Source organism: Nicotiana sylvestris, chromosome 6, assembly GCF_000393655.2.
Source record: "Nicotiana sylvestris chromosome 6, ASM39365v2, whole genome shotgun sequence".
NCBI lineage: Eukaryota > Viridiplantae > Streptophyta > Magnoliopsida > Solanales > Solanaceae > Nicotiana > Nicotiana sylvestris.
In genome coordinates this window covers 208,912,185-208,919,522 of record NC_091062.1, presented here as the reverse complement: position 1 = coordinate 208,919,522, position 7,338 = coordinate 208,912,185, and the positions used below count along the sequence as shown (strand labels likewise).

Genomic DNA, 7,338 nt, shown 5'->3' with positions numbered 1-7,338 from the left:
TCTATTTCATTCCGTTCTCGAACCTGACAAAAACGAGGTAAATTTTAATCATCTAACATGGGATTGGAGAAATGAAATTGTTGCCTTTTTACAGCACGGAACCGTGCCTAATGACAAAGGAAAGGCTTTCGCGCTTCGCAAAAGAGCTGCACGATATTGTTTATATCAAGGTAATCTTTATCGAAAGATGTTCGGCGGACCACTAGCAAGGTGTCTCGGCCCTTCTCAAACCGAATATGTCATGAGAGAAGTACATGAAGGACATTGTGGGAATCACGCAGGAGGACGGTCACTGGTAAGAACGTTAATTCGCACAGGATATTATTGGCCTAAAATGGAAGAAGAGGCAACCATTTTCGTGTCCAAATGTGATAAATGTCAAAGGTACGACAATAATATGCACAGACCAGCTGAGTTACTACATACTGTTTTAGTCCCTTGGCCCTTTATGAAATGGGGAATGGATATCGTAGGTCCACTTCCACAAGCGAAAGGTCAGGTAAAATTTCTACTCGTACTTACAGATTATTTCACTAAATGGGTAGAAGCAGGGGCATTTAAACAGGTACGAGAAAAAGAAGTTAAAGACTTCATATGGCGCAATATAATATGCCGCTTTGGAGTACCAAAGGAGATCGTATGTGACAATGGACCACAATTCATTGGAGCACAAGTTACAGAATTTTTTCAAAGTTGGCAGATCAAAAGAATAACATCTACGACATACCATCCAGTGGGGAATGGACAAGCGAAATCAACTAACAAACTTATTATCAATAACTTGAAAAAAAGGTTACAAGATTCAAAAGGTAATTGGCCTGAGGTGTTACCCGGAGTACTATGGGCTTATCGTACAATGACCAAAACAGGCACTGGAGAAACACCATTTTCGATGGTTTATGGTACGGAAGCCTTAATACCAGTTGAAATAGGTGAGCCAAGCACACGGTACGATCAGGCAACGGAGGAATCTAATAATGAAGAGATGCGGGTTAGCCTAGATTTACTTGAAGGAAGAAGAGAGGCTGCTTTGATAAGGATGGCAGCACAAAAGCAAGTAATAGAACGATATTACAACAGGAAAGCACGCCTCAGATTTTTCAAAATTGGGGACTTTGTGCTTAAAAAGATTTTCCAATCTACAAAAGCTGTTAACTCAGGAAAGTTAAGTCCAACATGGGAAGGACCATACAAAGTTCATGGCATTGCGGGAAAAGGAGTATACCAGTTGGAAACAATGGATGGTAAAGTTTTACGCTCACATTGGAATGTTGTCCACTTAAAAAGATATTACTTTTAAGAAAGTACCTATGGTCAGGTATCATCATGTAAAAATTCTTCTCTTGATTTTTTAATATTTTACTAACGATTTTAGATGCTAGGCTAAATATCCTAACTCGTGCCAAATGATGAGTCACAACCTGCAAGGCAAAATGGAGTATGCATAAATTCCTAGCCCAGGGTTACAATTAATCTGATGGAAATACACACGAGTTAGGCAGTCTTCATCTATAATCACATAGTCGAGTCCCGTATATCTTTCTGTTTCAGGAAAAGGGCCAAAGTAAAAAGAAATAAACAAGTGTTCGAGGCTTCATACTTCACCGCTCAAACACTTGGGGGACTACATATTATACACAGATAGGTGCAAAGAAACAGATACGAGTATCGAATAAAAGTCGGCCAAACTGAAGCAAGTGTTGAGAAGAAGTTACGAAGTCTTCAGCATTCATGAGAACAACAGAGTCATCTCTCAAACTCATAAACAAAGTCACCTCTCAAACCCTTCTTAACATGTAAATATAGGGTCATGACTATGTACTGAAACAGGTTATAAAAAAAACCTTGTTTAGTTTATGTTATTTACAAATCTGTTACAAGAAAAACAGTTACGAGAAAAGTTGTAGATGTATTGTAATACATGTAACAGTCAAACACTTGTTAAAAGTTTATGAATGAAAACTTGCCAAAGTTGTTTCATACAAAACGTGTGTTTTCCTATTACTTTCATCGTATTTTAACACCATTATGAAGTTGAGACGTCTTCTTCATTAAGTGTCGATAAAATAAAAGGGCCCTCTTTTATAAGCCTCATGTCAATAAGTCATGGGAGAATCATAAAGCATTTTCAAAGGATAAAAATGCTAAACTATTCTATAAGTCCTAAATAAGTAAAGAAATGGCAAGAGTAGAACACATTGAAGTATTAACAAACTTCTTGATCTAATTAAAAAAAAACTAAGTAGAAACTTAGTCAATAAAAGTTTATACAATTGCCCCATTATGATAACTGGGGACTTTCACCAAAAAATCCCTTAAAAACTAAGGGATAAAATCATCATCCAATTGAAGGGGTTAGTACATCAGAAGTTGCAATATGAATTTCACTTTCAGCCACAGGCACGGTGGCAACTTCTGAAGAAGCAGCAATAGGAACGGTTTCAGCTGAGCTTGAGGGGATTGTCACGGAAGTTTCAACTTCCATAGACTGGGTTGTAGAAGTTTCACCCTCTGAAGCTGGAATAGCAACATTTTCAGGAACTTCAAGGGCAGGAGAAGGAGTATCAGTAGACTGTTGGCTTTTCTCGATGGTATCTATGACTTTAGCCAGTTCAGACTGCAAGTCAAAACCCTCTTGAGCAGCTTCCGTCAAAGCATCACGACGAGAATTCAGAAAAGCCCAACTCACTTCTATGTTAAAATTTTCCTCTAGAAGTCCATATTCCTTTTCCCACATAGCAAGATCGTTTTTTAAAATTTGATTTTCAGCTAAATGGGAATCAAGGGAAGCTTCAAGAGAAGCATGAGAACTCTTCAAGGCTTGAATCTCGACAGAAGAAGTCTGTAAGTCAGCCTGAGCTTGAGTCAAGCTTTGCACTAACTCTCCTGCATATTCTTCCTTTTTAGCCAAAAGTGCCTTCAGCTCTCTAACTTCTTCACTAGCTCTGGATAATTGTTCTGATAAAGAGCATTCCAAAAGCTCTTTATCTCTTTTCAATTGGCTTGAAGAAGCTTTGACTGTTGCCAGCTCAGAAGTTAAACCACGGTTTTGCTGCTCTAGGAGGTTTTTATTTTCTTGCAACTCTTCTATAGTCCCTTGAGCATTTTCGAACTGCTCCTTCCAGTTGGTTGCTTCAAGTTGGGCTCCTCTAGCAATTTCCTCAGCCTCGTGGACAGATTTCTTAGACTCACGAGCTTTTCTTTCCAGTGAGGAAATTCTTCTCATTAATTCCGTGCTAATAAGGTTAGCCTACAGAGGTAAGTCATGAAAATGAGAAATTGAAGATAATTTAAAAAAAAAGAGAAGAGAAAAAAAACTTGTTGGTTGAAATACCTTCAAAGTAGAATGAACTACGTCGTTCATCAAAGTTAAGCAGCTATGGCTCTCCATCTTCTTCTTCTCGATATCTCCAATAAGAGGTTCGAGCCAAACATCGGCTCTGCCGGTTTTCCTCAGGAGGCTATGATTGGCAGGAACCTCCAAAGTAACACTTCTCATTGTTATATTTCCGCTGCTAGAACCTGTCTCTGTATGATGAACAGAGGGAAGAGGAGCAGCGGAAGGAATGGAGGGGAAAGATGTAGAAACCAACACCGGAGCAGAAGCAGGTACGGTTGAAGCAGCCAAGGGAACAGATATAGGAGCAGTAGAAATTGGCAAACAAACGGAAGTTGTTAAAGCTGGTAAAGAAACACTTACGGCTGGCAGAGGAATGGAGGGAATAGGAACAAATGAGGAAAGAGGAGCTTCATCAAAAACAGGTCCGAGCTCGCCACTCCCGAAGCCACTATCAAAAAGGTGCTGAATTGATTCATTATTATATCTTGGTTCGGCGTCATCATCAGATTGAATCAAAACAGGCTCGGTGGTGGAGGTACGAGCAGGAGTGTTTTCAATTTCATCATCAATGATTATTCGTCTCCTGGCCCTTGGTCTGGTAATTAGGGAGGTACCCTCCTCTTCTTCTTCAGAACCTTCCTTTGTAGCTTTTCTTTTAGGCAACAAGGCTCAAGCCTTATCTAAATCCAGAGCAGCATTCGCAGACATGCGAATGGCCATAGCTACTTCAGCTGTCATTTCTCTAATGCCAAATCCTGATTAAAGAATGGATATACATGATTAAAGTTGAGGAAAAAGTGCTTAACATGTAAAACAAAAATTTTAAAAGGGTGGATACCATGTGTTTTGACTTTCCAGCCATGTAAAGAAGAAATTGATTTCCAAGTTCTCTGCTCCCTAGGAGCAATCTTCAAAAGTGAGTCTACCCAACCACGAAAGTTGGGAATAGGTTCCACATCTCCCATGGTTGCTACAAAAAAACCAAGAAGGGACGAGATTAAAAACAACATTCTCTTGAAATTCTCAAAAGTAGGTACGGTAAATAAGAGAAAACTTACGTTCAAAATTCCACTTCTCAGGAAAGGGAATATTTGTTTCGCCAATCAAATCCACTGTACGGACAGCAACGTAACGAATATACCATCCACGATCCCTGTCATCCTCGGGGTTTACCAAAACTTTTTTGCTCCTTGCAGTTAAGGTGAAAACCCCATGGCGTATTAAGTTGGGATGGTATAGATGAATGAGATGAGAAAAGGTGAAATTGACATTGGCCTTGGATGATAAATATCTCAAACAAGCCACTGTTCTCCATACCAATGGACCAATTTGGGCCAAACAGATGGTAAAGAAACGACAAAAATCAAGAATAACTGGGTCAATTGGAGGATTAAAACCTAAAGTGAAGGGGTAAGTGTAAACAGAAGAATACCCATTTCTAAAAGAGGAAATTCTTTGATTTGGGGAAGGAATTGACATTCGAAGACTATCCTTCCAATTACAATCTTTTCTTATGGTGGGGATTGTAAGTTCAGTTACTAATGTTGGGTAAGTATCGGCTCTTTCTAAATTTTTAATTTGTTTTTGAAGAGACGATTTGTCACTTTCAAAAGACAAATCGCCGGGAACTATATCATCAACTGAGGGTTCTTAAGAAGTATCAAGAATTTCCCTACTTTTAGAAGAAGGGGCTTTTGGGATAAAACTCCTTGAAGAAGAACCAGATGAACCACCTCGTGTAGATTCTAACCCTGTTCGAGGCCTACTTCCTCCGCCTCTTCTGTGTCTAACAGGGGCGTTGGGGAACTGGTCTAGAATTGGAACTTTTTTACGGTTAGGGTTTGAAGAAGACATTGCTAAGAAGAAAGTATGTGCTGAAAATTTGTGAAGAAGACAAAGGAAGACAAAGTATGTGTAAAATGGGAATCGTCAAGTTTTAAAGTATAATGATGAAAAGCCTATAATAAAGGCAGTTGTCACTTCGTAAATAGTGAGATTGAAGAAGTCTCGAAGAAGGGCATGAATAGCAGAATCAATTATAAAATGACACATGGACAGAACATTAAATGGAAAAGACTGCTGAGACGTTAGTACTGTCATGAGCATTAATTGTGGCAAAAGTTCTTTTTACATGAAGATCCACTTCCCAATTATTTAATTGATAAAAAATGGAAAGTGGGGGGACTATCTGTATTGGGAAAAAACTGAATTTATATTAAAAATGATGTGGCATGACACGTGGATTAGTTGAATGGTCAAAGAACAGCAATTGACTAAGAGGCACGGTGAAAACAGCCACGGGAAGAAGAATTTAAATAGGCACGAGACGATGTATAGATACGAGTCTCGTACCAATTTAAATTATTTACAGTCAACGGATTAGAAGGCATTAAAAGCAAGGATCAGATGACAGAAAGGAGTCCAAATTCATTATTAAATGTCTGATACGTTATAAAGTTGGTATTTAATAGGAATGATTGTATAACTGCTTATTTAATGTCATTTATTGCTCATGATTATGTCATTAAAACTGATGCTTTATTCCTTTACTTAGAATGATCTATAAAAGGAAGAAGTATCATCATTTGTAAGGACACGAGATACTATTGAGAATATACTGAAATACTTATCTATTTACGCTCTACCATTGTTCTCAAAAGTATTTTATTTTTTGTCTCCTGATTATCAGTAACCCGAATTTTTCTTTTAGCTTTGACCAAGGACTCAGATTTTTGGTTAAACAATAAGCTAAGTATAACAAAAGAAAGTGAAAAACATATATAGCTAGAGAGATGTGAGTGGGAGTGGAGGATGATGGTCTGATGGAAGCCTAGCTTCAAGTGGAATTATTATTTCATGATTTAAATATTCATTGTCGGATCTCGAATTTAGATTAAGTATAATGAGAGTAGGTAAATTTTTGTCACATACTTTTTTCTTTTAATATTCCACATTAATTATTTATGGTCTTAGTCCAAAATAATGGTAAATAATCATATAGTATAATTTGCTGTTCCAGCCAATTTCAAAGTTCGTCTGCTACATGAATATATTGATGTCACGTGTGGAAGACGTTTTTTCCTTAGGTGAATGTTCCTAAATACGGGAGTTTTTAGCTCCCAGTTGGACATAGTTTTTTTTTTCGAAAAATAAAAAATAAAAAAAATTGTTTTTTCATAGTTTTTGAAAATAAATTGAAAAAAAAATTCAAGTTAAGAAAGCTAGCTGTTTTTTGGTGAATGTTTTTCCACTATCAAAATTTCAATTTTTTTTCAAGTAAAATGCAAGTCCAAACACAATTTTAACTTTCAAAATTATTTTTCAACACAGCTTCAAAATTTTTTTTTTTTTCAAGTTTAATTTCAACCAGATCTATGTCTAAACTCCTACTTAATGGTCTAGTTTGATTGGCTATCCGAACTTTTACTCCGTTAGTGAGGGCTCGATTAATTTTTTACCTTATAATTCCCTCCTTTATGTATAAATTTTTTAAAAAGAATGTTCCTAAATAGCAAATTAAATACTCCTCATTTTTTAATAAGAACCATCCAATTGACTGGCTGATACATAATTTTGGTATAGTGCATGGGGCCCCCTCAGTGAAGTCATCTTCAGTCGAGCTTTGATTCCACGCACAAAATAGTAGTATATGTTTTTCTGCATGCATAGGCAGATTCAGGATTTGAGGCTTATGAGTTCCTACCGTAATTTTAGATTAATATGCAATAATAATCTAGTTCACCGTTAGATATTTATAAATATTTAGTGAATTTCTTAATGTAAAATATATGGTCTACGCAAAAATTATTAGGTTCCCGGAAACCCATATTGTAACCTCTAGGTCTGCCCCTGCAGGCATGTTACCGAGCCTTAACATTTTTAGTTTTTTACACGCATGTGCGGAGGATCAAGTCATCGTTTTTGCTTATTCCTATATTTAAATAATGAGAACAGCTATCTTTGTCTCTGAGAACAGCTTACATGTGAGATGTGCATCT

At 37.1% G+C, this 7,338-nt stretch overlaps 1 long non-coding RNA gene across 1 annotated transcript; it reads right to left on the bottom strand.

The window, feature by feature from the left end:
* Window positions 1–4,024: 4,024 nt before the first annotated feature.
* LOC138870162 (uncharacterized) lies at window positions 4,025–4,483 on the bottom strand. Its single transcript, XR_011400397.1, has 3 exons — window positions 4,399–4,483; window positions 4,179–4,310; window positions 4,025–4,095 (listed from the first exon to the last, which is right to left on the bottom strand). It is a non-coding gene; the product is annotated as an uncharacterized lncRNA (long non-coding RNA).
* Between the last annotated feature and the right edge of the window lie 2,855 nt (window positions 4,484–7,338).